General features: G+C 35.0%; 1 long non-coding RNA gene across 7 annotated transcripts in view; it reads right to left on the bottom strand.

The window, feature by feature from the left end:
• Positions 1–18,962, bottom strand: part of LOC130830033 (uncharacterized) — a 206,829-nt gene that overhangs the window by 144,632 nt on the left and 43,235 nt on the right. For 6 of the 7 annotated variants that reach the window (XR_009047704.1, XR_009047700.1, XR_009047699.1 and 3 more), the window contains one exon: positions 5,630–5,675. This is a non-coding gene — a long non-coding RNA (uncharacterized LOC130830033). Of the gene's footprint in view, positions 1–5,629; positions 5,676–13,004; positions 13,023–18,962 lie in introns of those variants that run through there. The other variant, XR_009047701.1, reaches the window with a different exon arrangement.

Below are 18,962 nucleotides of genomic sequence, written 5' to 3'. Positions count from 1 at the left end.
TGCATGTTTGATTTTTATTTTTCCTTTGGGTTTGACTTTCATTTCATCCATTATCTTAATTCACCATTTTCTTTTAAAATTAATAAATGACAAAAGACTTGCAGAAGGCTTGAATTAAAGAAAAGATGGTAATAAATTAATAGATAAGGTGAGTTAGGGGTAAGATAAAAATGTGTTCAAAAAATGATGTCTCTTAACCATCATTTTTTTGCATATCATATATATTTTAACAACATCTTAGCTTACTTGGTTCACTCGTGCTTTCCCCTTTCTGGAATTCAGAAATAGACTGAAGAGGCTTATCTAGTAGGTCTCCACATTTGTTGCTAATGGCTATGACCCTCCTTAAAGTATCATATGAAATTTCCAATGGACACAGGAGAACAAGGATTAGAGTGCTCTTTAATTTCCCTATATGTTATAGAGATCTAGAATTCAATCATTGATTGAGCAAGTATTTACAATACTTACAAGATACAGGGTTATGCAAAGGTAGCGAATTGCTTACCTAAGGCATGTCATGATTCCTTTACATGGTTTTCTTTCTTTTTTCCCCAACATTTAAAATTTGAGGCCATATTCAAAAACTGTGAGATTTCATATGGAAATTCCAATATTCAATTCCCTTTACCTTTAGAAGTTATGGCTACTAGAACATACAGTTAGCTAGAATGTTTGATCAGAATGAGCAGAAGCAGTCCCTGGATATTAAGCATGTGATCACCTGTTCCTCAGTCCACATCACTCCTTATTGTAAAATATTGGTCTGTTACATGCACTTTTGTTACATTCATGGGTCCTAAAAATACTTGCATTTGCAACCCTGGCCTAATAGATAACAATGACTGGGAGAGCTTTGAGAACAAAGACAATGTAAAAGTATACATCTAAAATACTAAGGTTCAAGCTCTGGTCAAGCAAAGGTCAGCAAGAAGCTCAAAAATTTATTTAGAAGACTGACCAAGATCTTTCCTCGCTCCTAATTTTTCCCATAAAATGTGTGTAAAACCAGACTTTGGGGCTAGTGACTTCTGCAAGTCAGATGAGGAGAAAAACTATTATGCAGTAGGCATTACATTCAATTTAAAAAAGAGATTTTACACCCACGAATTTTTCATTTTTCTGTTAAAAAAGAGAAATTGGTACATATGTTCAGATATTTAAAAATAACACTACCATTGAATTCAGACTAATGTGAAATCAGAGATTCTTTCTGGCATAATTCAAACTATTAATAACTCTACTTTTGCTTGTTGAGATAATGTCAAAGATTCATTTAAATGGCATGAGTAGCAACTTGCATTATATACAAGTACTAAAAACAATAATCCCTTTCTTCTAACAGAATCCACATAAAAAATGCTTCTTTTATATATTACTTTTATTTTGTAAACAACCATCCATACTTTTAATCCACAGAGCCAACTTTGTTACTGTCTTACCAATAAAAATAATGTCCTATTTGTAGTTCTTTAAGGAACCTCCAAATTGTTTTCCATAGTGGCTGTACCAACTTACAGTCCCACCAACAGTGCAGGAGAGTTCCCTTTTCTCCACACCCTCTCCAACATTTGTGGTTTCCAGACTTTGTGATGATGGCCTTTCTGATTGGTGTGAGGTGATACCTCATTGTGGCTTTGACTTGCATTTCTCTGATGATTAGTGATGTTGAGCATCTTTTCATGTGTTTGCTGGCCATCTGTATGTCTTCTTTGGAGAAATGTCTATTTAGGTCTTCTGCCCATTTGTGGATTGGGTTATTTGCTTTTTCGGTATGAAGCTGCATGAGCTGCTTGTATATTTTGGAGGTTAATCCTTTGTCCGTTGTTTCATAGGCAATTATTTTTTCCCATTCTGAGGGTTGCCTTTTAGTCTTGTTTATGTTTTCTTTTGCTGTGCAAAAGCTTTTAAGTTTCATGAGGTCCCATTCGTTTATTCTTGATTTTATTTCCATGATTCTAGGAGGTGGGTCAAAAAGGATGTTGCTTTGATGTATGTCAAAGAGTGTTCTGCCTATGTTTTCCTCTAGGAGTTTTATAGTGTCTGGCCTTACATGTAGGTCTTTAATCCATTTGGAGTTTAAAACTACAAATAGAACTACCATATGATCCAGTAATCCCACTCCTGGGCATATACCCAAAGAAAACCATAATCCCAAAAGAAACTTGTACCATAATGTTTATTGCAGCACTATTTACAATAGCCAGGACATGGAAGCAACCGAAATGCCCATCAACAAATGAATGGATACAGAAGATGTGGCATATATATACAATGGAATATTACTCAGCTATAAAAAGGGATGAGATGGAGCTATATGTCATGAGGTGGATAGAACTACAATCTGTCATACAGAGTGAAGTAAGTCAGAAAGAGAAGGACAAATATTGTATGCTAACTCACATATACAGAATCTAAAAATGGTACTGATGAACTCAGTGACAAGAACAAGGAAGCAGATACAGAGAATGGACTGGAGAACTCGAGGTATGGGAGGGGGCGAGGGGTGAAGGGGAAACTGAGAAGAAGCGAGAGAGTAGCACAGACATATATATACTACCAACTGTAAAATAGTCAGTGGGAAGTTGTTGTATAACAAAGGGAGTCCAACTCGAGGATGGAAGATGCCTTAGAGGACTGGGGCAGGGAGGGTGGGGGGGACTCGAGGGGGGGGCGTCAAGGAAGGGAGGGAATATGGGGATATGTGTATAAAAACAGTTGATTGAACCTGGTGTACCCCCCCAAAAAAAAAAAAAAAATAATGTCCTACATGTGTATAATACTTTAAGGCTGACAAAGTGTTTTTAGATTCATATGAGGCAATGTGTAAATAAGTTCAGTACCATACAAATATTTTTTTCCAAAATTTATAAATAATTTTATGGAACACTTAACTTAGATCTAATTTTAAGCATGAATACCACTAAGAATTATTACAATTCAATTTAAAAGAATCTTTATTATATATCAAAAATCATGCGTTTATATCCTTTGTATCCCATTCATTAGAATTAATTATTACTGTATTTACTCCAGAGATAACAGGCAGATAGTGGCACCTTCTTCTTTAGGTAAGATTAAACATTTCTACCTGATTTCTCCCCCTTTTCACAGTTCAATCCAATTTAGCTGACTGACCATTTATTCAGCACCTACTAAGTTCAAATATGAGTAACACACAGTCATAACTCTCTAAGAGTTAACTGCTAGTAGAGAAAAAAAGGTAAATGCAAGATGAATTTTTATATGTGACATAACGTGTGTGATGAGATCTATTTTTCTCCATAGTGTTATGGAGATGTAAGACTGGTGAGAATGAGGATGAAGGGAAATGTCTCTTCAAAAGCTATGGAAGCAGCTGAACCTTGAAAAAAATCAGAATTTTACTTTTACTTACCTAGAACACAGTTGCATGAACACCTATATTATTAGCTTTTCTTTCCCCTGAGCACTTATGTGCACTTACCTAATATTTTTTATGCCTCTTTACTGTAACACTTTTTCTTCACTCCTTAATTTCCTAATTCAATATACAAGTGAGAATTATTCTTTTGTATGTCTGCCAAAAATGTAATTAAGAAAGGCCTGCTTTCATTCTATTTTAAAATTCTATTTAAAAAAAGAGTTTAGAGGGCCTATTAAATAAATCATGGTACATCAAAAAAAGTTGTCTAAAATGCAGCCATTAAAAAGGATGAAATAGATAACATATTGACTTAGAGAAATGTTCATAATTAAAATGTTAAAAAACACAGAATCATGCATATGGTGTGAAAGCATTATGTGCACAGGTTGATACTGATGTTTATGTATATAAAGAAGAAATCTGGAAGAATAAACTAAACTTTAGCAGTAGCGAACTCTGAGGGAAATATCACTTTCTATTTAGTATAATTCTCTAGTTTTTAATTTTAAACAATTCAAACAACAAAAGTATTTATATTGAAAGAAATACAAAGTATACACCATCTACTTCCCCCATCCTACGAATTAGAAAAATCATTGGTACTTTTTAAGTCAGTAATTTCATTCAATAATTTTTCAAGAATGAAAATTTTAACTCAAATGTTAGAAAATGTTAAAATCATGTTATATGAAAATATAAATTCAAATTCTTAAATCAAATTCCAATGAAGAATGATAATTTTAAAAATTAAGGCAGATTTCTAATTTTATTAGAATTAAGGCCAAAAGAATTTTTTGTCAATAACCAGCAAGGTGCACTATTTTCTGTCAACATACCAAATATTGGTGATAATCACCTAGAGATAAAAGACAACAAATGTAACAAACTCATGAATCTACTTCAGCATTTTTTGATGCTTTAGAAACTGTAAATGAAAACTTTTCTTTGAAAGTATAGTAGACAACACATAAAGATTAAACAGAATTCGTCAAATCTCAGCTGTTCATCAGAAAGTGCCATCATAAAGGCAACTATAGATTAGAACTAGAATGCAGCAGCTAGGAAAGTAAACTATTTCCAGACTTCATACAACTGCAGTATCTCAGTTGGCCTCCCTGGAGATACACAAGGTATTCTTTCCCATGTGTCAAGCCCACTTGTGTCGCTCAACCAGATCACTAAAAATAAATACGGATGAGGAAACTTAGCATCCTGGAGGCACCATGATGTGCCAACCACAAATCTCACGAGCAGCGAGCAAATTATAGTGTACAAACACACAGCAAGCATAAGAGAGCATCAGCTAAGGTAAAATAAATTCAGCCTGCCTTGCCATCTTTGTGACTCCTAGCCCACTGCTGATTTTTATGTTATTATTGTTTTGTTTTTGTCTTATGTTTTTAATCTGTACCACTCTGCATTTTCTAGGCATTGAGCAGTTTGTCTTGAATTAGAAAAGAGGTGCTAGAATGTGGGAGTGGGAAGTTGACCTACATCTGAACAATTTGCATATGATTCACCACAATTAAACAATTTGGTTTGAAATAGCTACAATTAAGCTATTATCAGAGAAGTATTTACTAGACTAGAAATTCTAAATTTATCTTCACATACATCCTAGCCAAGAAAAGGGCCACATTTTCTGACACTCTTATTACATAAAGCTAATACTGAAGTAAATTCTTCCAAATTAACATTTATTTTACTAAATCACTGATAGTTAATTATACTTATGGGTACCTCGGTTGTTTCTCTAAAAATTAGCTTTAAAATAAGAAGAAAACTATGAAATTATGGTAGGCTAAAGAATCGCAGTTTCTAATAATGTATTGCAATATATTAATATATATAAGTGTATATAAAATTATCTTCCTGATATAAGAAAATCATATATGGTAACATCAGACAACACTAAAATTATGAAGAAGGTAATACAAAAACATAAAATAATGAATAAATTCTGCCCATAGTAAAACATAAACTCTAAAAGATATAATAAAACTGTAGTAATGTAATAGTATGGAAGAAAAATTCAAACTGATGATTAAACACTACGTGTTGGATGATTTCAAGTTTAACAGGTAAGAGGACATATGTTTTTCAGGTTTTCGGACTAAGCAACATCAATTCTATCTGTATCTAACAAGAGGAGAAACTATTAAAACGTAGCTAAAACAAATACAACACATTCTATAACCAAAAAAAAAAGGTTCTTTTTCCTACCTTTAGAGGCACGTGACAGGCTCTCTGATTAATCTTCAAGGGTACCCTAAAATATAAATGGAAAATAGATGACATAGAGAAAAATAAAATAGCAGGATTGTTTTAGCATCATTGTTAACATTGAGTGTTAGTGGTCTGTTTGCTGAAGGTTAGTCTGTTTACTGTGGCAAGGCATCGATTGTTCCATCCACAAATGAGTCTGGCAACACTGAAGGGCACACGAGTATTTGAATAAAATATATATATGGATTGAGCATTTTTCGCTGTCTGTAGTACGTGGACATAATGATTGACTTATTGTTCACAACTATTAGCCAATTTAGTAATTTTACTATTGACAGTTGGTAAAGGTGAAAAGGAAAAAGTAAAGTCATGCCATATTACTAAAATGAAGCAAAACAACAACCTAAAAAGAACAACAAAAAAATTTGCAAACACTTCTGAGATTTAATAACATCTCTTTATATCCTTAAAAATACAGGTACTAAAATTGTAGTCCATTTAGTAGGTATGATCACAAGATTTCAGCTTGGAGTGAAATCAAGTCCTATGTTCCAGAGTTTTAAGAAAGATATTACCTGACATAGGGAATTACTGTAAGGAAATTCTAGTGTTCTTCAATTAGAAAATAATTAATCTTAGAACTAGGAGGTAATTTAAAAATCAACTGGTCCAACATCCTCACTTTATAAAACAAAGCAAGATCCCATAGCTAGCTCGTGGCAGAACTAAGGGTAGAATTTCCATCTCCCAGCCTCATCATTATCCCACAGCATTTAGTTACTTAATTCTTTGTAACTTCCAAGACTGGAAAGGAGTAGAGGGAGTGGAATTGTGTATTCTGCTCTGGATAAGTTCCATCTTCTTCATGAAGCTTCATACTCTTACCTGCATAAATGACCTATAGCATCAACATTTATTGTACCTATCTCATTCAAAACTCCTTTCCCGGGTGAAGGGAGATACAGTCCTCCCTTGGTATCTTCAGGGGATTTGTTCTAGGACCTTCCCTTCCCCATGGATACCCAAATCCCCAGATGCTCAAGTCCCTTATATAAAATGGTGCAGTATTTGCATATAATCTATGCATATCCTCCTATATACTTTAATTTTTTTCCTTCCTGTTTTAATGCGATATAATTGACATATAGCACTATATAAGTTTAAAGTATATAGCATAATGATTTGATTTATGTACATCGTGAAATGATTTCCACAATAAGTTTAGTGAACAGCCAACATCTCATATAGACACAAAAATAAATAGAAAAAAAATTTTCCTTGTGATGAGAACTCAGGATTTACTCAGCTTTCATATATAACATACAACAGTGTTAATTATATTTATCATGTTGTACATTACATCCCTAGTACCTATTTATAACTGGACGTTTGACCTACTGACTGTCTTTAATTTCCCCTCCCTATACCCCATCTCCGGTAACCACAAATCTGATCTCTTTTTCTGAGTTTGTTTGTTTGTTTTGAAGTACAATTGACCTACAACATTATGTTAGTTCCCGGTACACAACAAAGTGATTCGATGTTTCTATACATTTCAAAATGATCACCATGGTAAGTCTAGTTGCCATCTGTCACCATACAAAGATATTACATAATTACTGACTACATTCCCCACACTGTTCATTTTATACCTGTGATTCATTTATTTTGTATCTGGAAGTCTGTACCTCTTAATCTCCCTCACCTATTTCTCTCCTTCCACATACCTTATATCATCTCTAATACAATGTAAATGCTATGTAAAGAGTTGTAAATACAATGTAAATACTACATAAATAGTTGTCTGCCTAGGAAATTCAAGTCTTGCTTTTTGGAATGTCCAAGAATTTTTCTTTTTTTAAAAATACTTTCCAAACTGCGATTGGTTGAATCTACGGATGTAGACCCCACGGATACAGAGGGCCAGCTGTACCAAAGAGAAAAATGACAGGATTCTTCTCTTACACTGCTTACAAATCAGTGAGAAAAAGCAAGGGAAAAAAAAAAAATCAAGGGAAATTGCATGAGCTACAAAGCTGACAAAACCAGCCGTTAACATTACAAGCAGGGTAGGAGAGAAGCCCCACCGTAGTACTTCACATAAAATTTGTTTTCTGGGCAGCTTTCAAAGAAGGTCTAATACTGCTCTTTAACAAATGCTCCCCCTTTCTCAGCTGATCTGTATTATTATAGGCAGTAATGAAATCATCTGCTCTCCAGCTAGACTTCATTAAAAAAACACATATAGATACAATCATTTGTGATTCTTAATTAATAAAATGTAGTTTTGTAACAATCACAATGGCTTATTAAACCATTTCCAGTAAATTCTCTCCAAAAATGGACAGTAACCCTTGCCCAGTTCCTGTTGCTGTTAACAGTAACCTCTATGTTTTCAGAAAGTGCAATAACAAAGTCAACATTACATAAGCATGGAATCCACCCCATACTATGAAGATCTAGAATTTTGAGAGCCTGGAAATTGAGCAAGCAGCAATGCAATAGCTGTGGGGATGTTTTCTTGTGCTATTATCTCAGGCACAGCTTGCGTGTGCCCTGCTGGAAGCCCACAGTACCAGTGTAAGATACTGCTCCCCTTGCTGGACAAACTCAATGATTAATTCATGTTTCCTTTAGAATATCAAAGGATGAGTGTTATAAGTTTAAAAGTTGTATCAGATATACAAAGGACATTAAATAAAATATGTTTCCAAAATGTGAAATTTAAACGTTTGGAGAGCTTGGAGTGTATCTAGCCAAAGTAGCTAGTATCCCTAAGAAGATAAAGCGTTATTTAGTAATAAGAGGTGTTTGTTGGATTTTATTGCTCCAATTTTTCAATTCTGTTTAAATCATGAAGAAAGAATTCTGAGAAAAATTTTTTTCTGTGAGCCAAAATTTAAGCAACTTAACCCAACCATTTTTAAGAGAAATAAAGTCACAGAATGAATTACATGGAAATGTGTTCTTTGAAATTTCAGCAAAGTATAAAGTGTTTCTACATTTTTCTATAAGAAGGCATATGATTATAGTTCATCACCCTTATAGATATATAAATATAAATTTACACATAGTATTGTGAGTGGACACAATTATGTTGTACACAAGCAAACTGAAATATATATATTTCTAATCCAGTATGTTCTCAAATATCCTCAACTAGAGACTAGAGATTTGGCTTTTTAAATATCTCTAATATCAGGGTTAGGGTAAATGAACATGTCTACAAGTTTCAAAGTGACATACATGGTACAAATCACTGCCACTTTAAGGCAAGATTACCATAGTGTGAAAGGCAAGATTCTGTAGACGGTTGGAAAAAGACGAAGGAAGTGAATGTCAAATTACTATTTTTAAACAAAATTAATTAGAAACCCTCTTGTTCTCTGCTCTTCTCTTCCACTGAGGAGGCTACTGCTTATGAAAGATGCTACCAAAAACACTTAAAAGGTATCCTGTTTTAGAAAAATGCAGTTTGAACAATCAAGAGAATTTAAAATGTTGTATAAATGTATCTAAGCCTTCATTCCTAAAAGCTTTAGTTCTTTCATCAAAATAAGACGTCACAGGGCTTCCTAGGTGGCGCAGTGGTTAAGAATTTGCCTGCCAATACAGGGGACACGGGTTCGATCCCTGCTTCAGGAAGATCCCACATGTCATGGAGCAACTAAGCCTGTGCGCCACAACCATTGAGCCCATGTACCACAACTACTGAAGCCCATGCACCTAGAGCCCGTGCTCTGCAACAAGAGAAGCCACTGCAATGAGAAGCCCGTTCATCACAACAAAGAGTAGCACCTGCTCGCTGCAACTAGAGAAACCCCGCGCGCAGCAACGAAGACCCAACACAGCCAATAAGTAAATAAATAAATGTTTATTAGAAATAGTTAAAAAACAAACAAAAAAAGAAATGATCATTTAAAAAAAAAAAGAGGTGACAACAAGTGCACATTCCATAAAGAGAAAAAGTTGCTCAATGCATTTGAAGAAGAGCAAAATTAGACCTTAGTATCTCTACAAAAGTACATAGGAACAACTAGCTATATAATGTCTACACTTTATGCCTCTAACACAAAATACGCATGTTTCTTATAATGAACATATAGAGAATTATACTTCACATATTTATTAAAATATAATTTGAAAGTATAATATCACCTGTAGGCCAACTGGGTTAAAAGCTTTTTGACTGTCTAGATAAGTCTTATTTTACAGATATATAGATGAATTAAGAATGTATCCTACAATATTTACAAGTAAAGCCTAGTTTTATTATCATAGCATATGTTTTCCTTTGATTTCCACTAAACTGAGTATTGCCATTTTAGGAATAGCGGGCATGAAAACTTTCACATTTATAGCTTTGAGGTTCACTTTCAGCTCTTCTTCATATGATATGAGGTCTACTAGTAGTATATTTTTACTTGAAAACCCATGTTCTTCTATATGATCAACATAGAAGAATAACACAAGATTAAACAACCATTTTAAAATACTGAATTTCGATTAATTATTAGTAAAGCATAAATTTTTGTTCATAAGAAATAAATGTATTGTTTCTGCCTAGCTTTTTACACACCTTATTTTCTCTTCTATATCCTAAAATTGGAATAATCCAGTTCTACACTTTGAATCCAAGTCCACAGTAGGGTGAGGGTTACTGTTAGCCTCCTAGGTTTGGTCTCTAATTATATCAGGAAGTTGTGGTTTAGTTAATGGCACACAGATTCTTCTCACAAAAGGGTATAAGACCCAGTGCTTTTTATAGTATTATAACCACCTTCACTCCCTAACAATAAGATGGTCTAAATCATCACAAGCCCACTCCTGACCTTTCAAAAGCTGCACCTTCCTTGCGTGGTGATGGCATGGTTTAAGAATAGTTCCAGCAGTAATGTCACGGCCAGGGACTTTGATAAGGCCCTTTTCCCCACAAAGGCTCTATTGGAGAGGATGCTGTTACTGGTTTTCTGCCAAAAGACCTGCTGTAGAGATTTATCTGCAGTGATCTTTCTTTTTCCAAGTGACAGTTGGAACATGCCCATGAGGATGGCTCCAGAAATATTCTTAAGAAGCCGGTAAGGACCCAGCTGAGGCCTTGTCAGTTGATCTGGGAAAAGCAATGATGGCATCCCAATGACAGACGGTCAGGTTGTCATGTCTGATACCTTTCTGGAGTAAAAATCTCCATGCACATGAAATGTGCTATATTTAAAAAATCACATAGATCTAGGATGTGTTATTTTTAGCTTTGCTTATTATATACAGGACAAAGCAAGTTTAATATCATTTATCAAAAGGACATGCACACTCTTTAAATGTATTTTCTTTTGCAATAGATTAAATGCACAGTACTTTATTCCTAAAATATCTCAACTTTTTTTTTGGAAAGTACAAAATAACTAATAATTTTAATTAAGGGTAGGTTACATCCAAAATAATAAATTCCTGTTCCCACAGAGTTTATATACTACCAAAAATAATAAACCAATTTATAAATAAATACGTAATGTAACAGATGATAAATGCTATGAAGGTAAATAAAGCAGGGAAATGGGAAAGTGAAGAGCTGGTGTTAAGATTTTAGATAAGGGGGGAAGATTAGGAAGATCAGGAAGGAAAAGAACAAGAACAAGTCACACTGATTGCTGGAGACTGTCAGCTATCACCTTGGTTCTGCTATTATGGTATTAGAAACATCTGAGCCTGAGATTTTTCCTTCACGTCACCATGTGATCTTTCTGGGACAACAAATACACTTTTCAAATTTTTGCAACACATAATTATTGCAAAAATATTATAGGTAAATATCTGAAAAGAACATAGTGGTTAAAGAAAATGCACCAGAAAGGAACTTAATGAGTTAATTTAGCTCTGGACACCATTCTAGGTCATTTACACATATTAGTTAAAACTCATCCTTATTATTTCCATTTATGGATAAGGAAACAGATACTTGAGAGGATTAAGTGACTTAACCAGAGAAAGACTCTAAGGGGCAAAGGCAGGGTTTTGATCTGGGTGCCTGTTGCTCCAAAGCCCAATTCCTACAGCCCCACCTTACAGACCCTCTGAAGATGAAACACAAGGCTCCTTCCACCATCAGGTCAACTCTTTCAAACTTTAATATCTAGTATAATAACTTTAATATTTTATGTTTCTGCCATATGTTAAAATTCTTCAAAGCATGTTCCCTAATTACTTATTGTCACTCTTATAAAAGTTATGAAGTAGGTGTTATTCAGGAAAGTGAAGACAAAACGGTTATATGATCATTATGTAACTTCATCTAATCGCTACTGAGTAGATGGCACTAAATCTTAAGTTAGCAGATTCTGAATCCTTTTGTTTTTCTACTGCTTTAAACTTTGAGTTACAAAAGTGAGCCAAAGGATCTCCAAACCAGAAATGCAATTCTGTTTTTTTTTCCCCCTTGGGGTTGAAACTATGTAGTAACAAATACTAAATTTCAATTCATAAAATAATTAAAAATCAAGTTCCCTCACTTTCTGATTTTAGCATTCTCACTCTCTTTCATAAATAAGCTTATTTTATCCTTCGTTATGTTCTCTGGCCACATTCAAACTAATCAAATCAATTCTAATTTGGCAACATAAAAAGTTATATAGACTTGATACAATTCCACTAATGTCTTGGCATTTGCATAAAAATGTGTATGATTCAGTTAATTGTTTATATGACCCACGGTTATCTTAAAAGCAAATGTCATTATTAGCTATGCATTTTTTCTCTCAGAATTCATCTATAGATGTTATAGTCTGGGCACAATTATTTTTTTCATAGTCTGATAACTGAGTTTTAGATGCTCCAAAGATTAGGATTTAATAGTCTCCCAAGTTCCAGAAAGAAGCTACGCCTGTTTTATGATGAATATAAGGTAGCTTATTCTATATGGTGTCAATCTGAGTTACTTAGATAAACTCTAAGTTGCTGTGAAATTTATGCCTTGGTCAATAAATCACTTGAGACAACGGAGTAACTTGGTAGCCCTGTCTTTTATACAACTAAAGAGAATGGGTCAAGGACCAAGTTTGACTAATACCAACATGCACTCCATGGCAAGCAAAGAATCTCACTTGTCTTGAGAAGTATATTGTTAACTTTTTTGGAAAATGATAAAACACCAGAGGAACGATGTCAATCATTGGGAAATAACCAATGTCAGAGGCAAGTGCTCAAAAGATTTTAAACCAATTTTGAAATTGTTTGGCATCCTTCCAAATATTCATATATTTTCATCAGACTTTATCTTAACCACTTCTTCCAGGTTTTCAATAGTAGTGAATCACTTAGAATATGTTCCTAAGGCAGAAGACACACCCTACCTCCAAAATATTAAAAGTTTATTCACCACTGATAATTGAATTTTAAATCCCCCTTTCGGCAAAATCTGTAAAGTCTCAATCCTCAAATGACACTCCAAAGGGGTGACTTTTGTTTGGTTTTGTCTTGTTTTATCAAGGAACATGCCCCTCAGATGGTTCTTCTGTCCTTTGCCCAGGACTTCTTAACCTTGAAATATTAGAAACCTCAAATTTAGAAAAAGGATAATAAATATCGCATGGATACAATAGAAAACTGGTAAAATGGCATATAGGAAGGCACTCGGTTATACAAAAACAATTTTTTTCTCTACAATAAATGAATTAGTGACTTACTAAAATTCTCAAAGCCATTAAAGCAAGGTAATTTACCCAAACTTTGTCAAAGACGGTACCACGCAGGTTGCTAAAATGTGCAAAACAAACAGCTTACCGGGAGATCTCAAACTGTCTAGCCAGTGAGTTCATCTACAGATGACAGCAAAAACTTCGCCCATCTCTATACTTCAAGTTCTTTAAGCATAAAGACCTATTACTACTATGTCTCCCCATACTAGCACAGAGCCTGGGAAATGGTAGATGCTAGCTTAAAATTTCTTGACTAAATGGAAATTTTTAAATTCTTCAAAACACAGATCCAACCCTATTACTCCTACTCATACCTAAATGTCTTCCCTTTGCTCTTAGAATAAAGACTGACATTCTCAACAGAGTCTACAAGGACCTGCTGGTTTAGCCCGCACACATTTCTCCAGGCTTGTCTCACACGAAACTCCTACCATACTGTTGGTGCTAACTTAGATTCTTTCAGGACCTTGCAGACACCAGCCTCCCGCCTACAGACTAAAGACATATATGTTATATAACGATTTTTTAATACATCAAAATACAAATGTACAGAAGTATCAAGAATTATAAAACAGGCTCTAAACCTCCTATGCAGATTAAATAGGCATTACCATTCTGCCAAAGTCATCTTTTTCTCTAGCTCTTAAGAAAATAAACTAGGGCATGGCTCACTCTCTCTCTTCATTCAGGGGTCTGCTAAAAAAGGTCTTCCCTTACCACCCAATCTGAAGTGGCATCCCTCCCTAACCTTTCCATCTTCTTGTTTTGCTTTAATTTTACATAGTATTTATTAATACTTAACATATGATATATTTATTTGCTAAAATGTGTATTACCTGTTTAGAATGTAAGCTGTTCCCCGTTCAGAATGTAAGCTAAATAAATATCTTACTATAGCTGAAGTCCTACCCAACATATTTCATTTCCCCTCCATGCCCCCTCGGATACCAGTAACAGTGTGAAGTCAGCTTGTGTGCTATGTGTGGCGTTCACCTTTTATAAGAACGTGTGTCTTCATAACCAGGATACTGCATAGCTCTCTTCCCTCTCTGTTTGCCGAGGTAACATTTATGCATCCTCCAAAGAGCAACGGATGTGTTACTTCCTCAGACAGGCTTCCCCCACCACCCTGTTTATTCCTTCTTCTCAGCAATCGTGACAGGGAACTTTTTCCTGTTGTTTGTGTGAATATTGAATAATCTGCCTCTCTCTGCCACTAAACTGTAAGCTCTGTGAGGTGGGGTCAATTCTTTGTTTTGCTTATCCTCCCTGGCATGTAGTAAATGCTCAGGAAACACTAGGGGATGAATGAATTGGGCTATAACATCATTCACAGGAAACGATTCCTATCGGTACTCCCACACAAGGAAACACAGACTTACGGAGGCCCGGATCGGTCATTTCCTTGGCCAGATTTTCCTTCTCCATTTTCCTGCAAATGAAGTTGGTTTGCCTGGCTAACTTGAAACAAGGATAAGAAGGGAACTATTTCTATCTGTCATACACATATTTTTCCCTGCAATTTTCATGATACGTCTGGAGAGCCTCCCATTCAACTCTGTGAGTTGGCCAGTGCACATATTGTTTCATATTTTAAGACAAACAATTCTATTTCAACACATTCCAAATCTAGGAGTCACCAGATTATATTCAGACACCGAAGAGAAAACTACTTTGCGCTATTTACTGATGTTTCAGTAAATCAAGTGGAAATATTTGATATTGCTGTCTCATGGTTCTCAAAACATTCCATGTAAAATATGAGACCCAGTTCACCTACATTCCAGCTCGAAAGCTCATGTATTATTTGATCAAATTACACAGCATTTGTATTTTGAAACGGAACCCTTTTCCCTCTGGTTCTTACTTCTCACATTCTTTTCAAACAACGTACACACACACACACACACACACACACACACACACACTCCCCTTGAAGAAGAATTCGGACTCAGACAATTCGGAGATACCTATATTAGCATATAATCAATTCTGTTTAGTTTTACAAAAAACGTACAACTAAAAATTCAAGAAAACAAAATTTTTTGACTGAAGATTCTAAAAATATATTGCTATATAAAAGTAGATTTAATAGAAAATTTCTCTAGGCTATGTAGAGCTCTTATACTTACTTTCACTGAAGGCAAAGTTGTGTCTTCAGTTTATGACTAAGAAGACCAGAAAAGTAGTATGAATTATGTTATAGAAACTATCTGAAACACTTCTATAGATGTTCTATAACCATATAAAGGCAAAGCATGTCTCTGAAATGAATAAATAGCACTTACATTGCACCAATAATGTCAACATGTCTTCTTTTAAATATGGGCAAAGGCAAATAAATACAAAATATATATAACTTTGACATATGATACATAATAATAATTCATGACAAAAGCCCCAGAATTTAGGTATTTAGAAGTAATTTCCAAAAAAAGTTTGTTTTCTCTGAAGTCATTAACTCAGTCATTATTTAGATATACATTTTTATGGAAAATGTATTTAGTATTTCTGGAATTTCTGGAATTTACACCAGTGTCTAAAACTTAATTCCTATAGCAACCTGACAACATGAATTAATTATGTGGACTGGGGTGGACAGTATTGGGCTGGAGAGTATATGTCACTAAAGAAAGATGAAAACCTCTCCTACATACACCTATTCTTCCCCATTTGTAGCAATACTTTTAAAATTAATCTATTCATCTTACATAGAGCTTGGTTATGTGCTAGATACTGTTTACGTTGTCCCCAGATTGCAAAGAATAATAAAACTGTGTTTCTGTTTCAAGACACGTATCATCTAGCGGGTTAGACAAACACATAATTGGAACAAATGATGACTAAGAATAATAAGAGCAATGACAGACGTTGATAGAAATATGCACAGGATATTACAGGCATATGGATCACAGCCATCATCTCTCTTTGGAGTTATGATGAGGGTAGGGACTAGGCTGGCTCTACAAGGACAGGTAAGAATTAACTGGAACTGGAACTGGCAACAAGTTAGGGATTGAGGAGAAAGCCTCCAGACAAAGAGGTCAGCATAAGCCAAAGCCCAGAGAGAAGAAACAGTGTGGTTAAGAAAGAAAAGACTCTCCCTGAAGTGTTACATAGAATATGAGGCAGGGAGTGGCTGGAGACGAAATCGGAGAATTTGACAAAGGCCAGATCACGGATGAACTTGTGTTGTATGAAAGGGTTTATCCTAATCAATATGGCAAGTGAATTTACTCTTACTGCCAAAGCTCTTATGATGTAACTGGGTGGCTTGGTTTCTGTTTTGAGAAAGATTATGAATGAATATTAGGATTTATTAAATTCAAATATTTTAGTTACTAAAATGTCCACCTCAAGGGAGTCACGGTGTTGATGCTATATTTGCTATTCTTGTTATACATAGTTGATACCTTTCAGCATATGTGTGGGGTAATATGTTAAGATTGTTATTTAATTGTAGATTGCTCAGGAAAAAACTGGAATGCAGAAACGAACTGAGGGTTTTGTAACAGTTCAAAAGAGAGATGAGTCCTACACCAGAGCAATGGGAATACACAGAGAGAGGAAAGGAAAGTTTCAAGAAACATTTAGAAGGCCATATTAGGAGGAGTCAGATATGGGTGATGATGTTGAAGGAGGAGTCACAGATTCATTTCATCTTGGAAAACTGGTTCATTCTAATGCCACTGCCTTGGATAGAAGATAACAACAAATTCGAAGAGGAAATGCTGAGATATGGCTTCAAATTTAAGATACTGGTAGAGTCCCCTAGAGGGCAGTGAATATGTGACTCAGGTGAGAAGTCATTTTGTTGGAGATGAAAATTGGGAAACCTCTACTAGTAAGAGTTGAAATTATGGCAATCAATCTGCTCATCTAGAAATACCATGTAGAGTATAGGGAGAAGAAATTCCAGAATGATAGGTAATAGTGTTCCTGGAGACAAAGAGGAGGAATGGTGAAAATTAGAAGGAAAAGAATAGGGAGAGTCATAGAAGTCAATAAAATTTCAAACAGGATGGCTGTCCAAGTCAAATTCATCAAGAAGTCCAGTAGGGACTTCCCTGGTGGTCCAGTGGTAAAGAATCCATTCTGCAATTCAGGGGACGTGGGTTCAAGGCCTGGTTAGGGAACTAAGATCCCACATGCTGGGGGGCAACTAAGCCCACGTCACAACTACTGAGCACACGCACCTCAACTAGAGAGCCCACGTGCCACAAATTACAGAGCCCTGGAACCTGAGCGACACAACTAGAGAAGACTGAAAACCGCACAAGCCACAACTAGAGAGAAGCCCGGGTGCTGTAACAAAAGATCCTGATGACACAACAAATAAGTAAATAAACATTAAAAAAAAAAGTCCAATAAAGTAAGAATGACACATGCCCTTTGGATTTGCATCTAAAACCTCATTAGGTGTTCATAATACTGGAGTAGTTTCAGTAGCATTATATAGGCAGAAATTATATTTTTAAATTACCTGATAAAGTTCTTATGTTCATTGAATAAATAAAAGCAAGGCTATGACTTCTTCCTATATAACATACTAATGAAATATTACTTTCAAAATAGGCCATTTCTATATTATTTAAATATATAGAAGGATGAATCACATTTTAATTAAAATATATATGAGTATAGTCTAATGGGTTAGTCTAAAGGTGTTCTGTAAGGGAAAACTAATTATTATGCATTTATTTATTATTTATATCTATTGTTATTTCCTTCATTATTATTGCCTTTTGTAAATATTTCTCTAAATTATTATTTCTCAAAGAAGCATACAGGATTTATTAATCTATATTACTTAAAAGGAATCTTCTAAAATAAATTAGTAGTTGGAGATATTTTACACTATAAGAAATTCTCAATGAAATATTATTTAAACACAGGCAAAACATGTAGGGCTTTGCTTTTGTTATAAGGTGTTAATCATAAGTAAAAATGTGGGAAGAAAGGCAGGACAAGTTAGGTTAGTCTCTATCTGAAACTCAAAGGGTGGTATGCCACTGTCCTAAAGAATGGAGTCTCTGTCCAATAGGGAACTCTAAATATTAGGAGCCCTTCTTATAGCATGACTGTGAGCAGAAAACCCTAGAACAGTGATTTTTAATCCAGAAAGTACACTGGACCTACCCGGGAGTCTTTTCAAAATATACATGCCATGGCTCCTCTCTAGATCTACTGAAGTAGAATATCCAGGAATGGGTCCAAGGCACCTGCACTGTGAAAGGTCCCCAGGGTGATTCTGATGCTCAGATGGGGACAAGAATCACTGTCCTACATGAGAGTGAGGATTGCTCAGCCCACAGGTCATGGCCCCCATGCATGATTTAGTTTACTTCAATAAATATCATGGTGCAGACACAATTACTCCTGAAGTTCCTTCATCCACCAGAACAATGAAACTTTTCATCTGTACTAGAAAATCTTCAAGATGGGCAACAGATTGATATTGGTGTTCCACTGCTCCACTGGGGCATGGAAAGAGATCCCAGGAATGACTCTGCTAAGTTTTAGCTACTTCTTCCAAAATTTCAGTTTATGACTCTCTTAAGTTCTTCAGTTACATCAATGTTAAAGGGGTGGTACACTCAGATTAAAAAAAACCAAAAAAACACACAATTTTACAAATT

Source organism: Hippopotamus amphibius, chromosome 10 (genome assembly GCF_030028045.1).
Source record: "Hippopotamus amphibius kiboko isolate mHipAmp2 chromosome 10, mHipAmp2.hap2, whole genome shotgun sequence".
NCBI lineage: Eukaryota > Metazoa > Chordata > Mammalia > Artiodactyla > Hippopotamidae > Hippopotamus > Hippopotamus amphibius.
The sequence above is the reverse complement of the archived record's forward strand: the minus strand, read 5'-3'. Positions and strand labels throughout refer to the sequence as shown.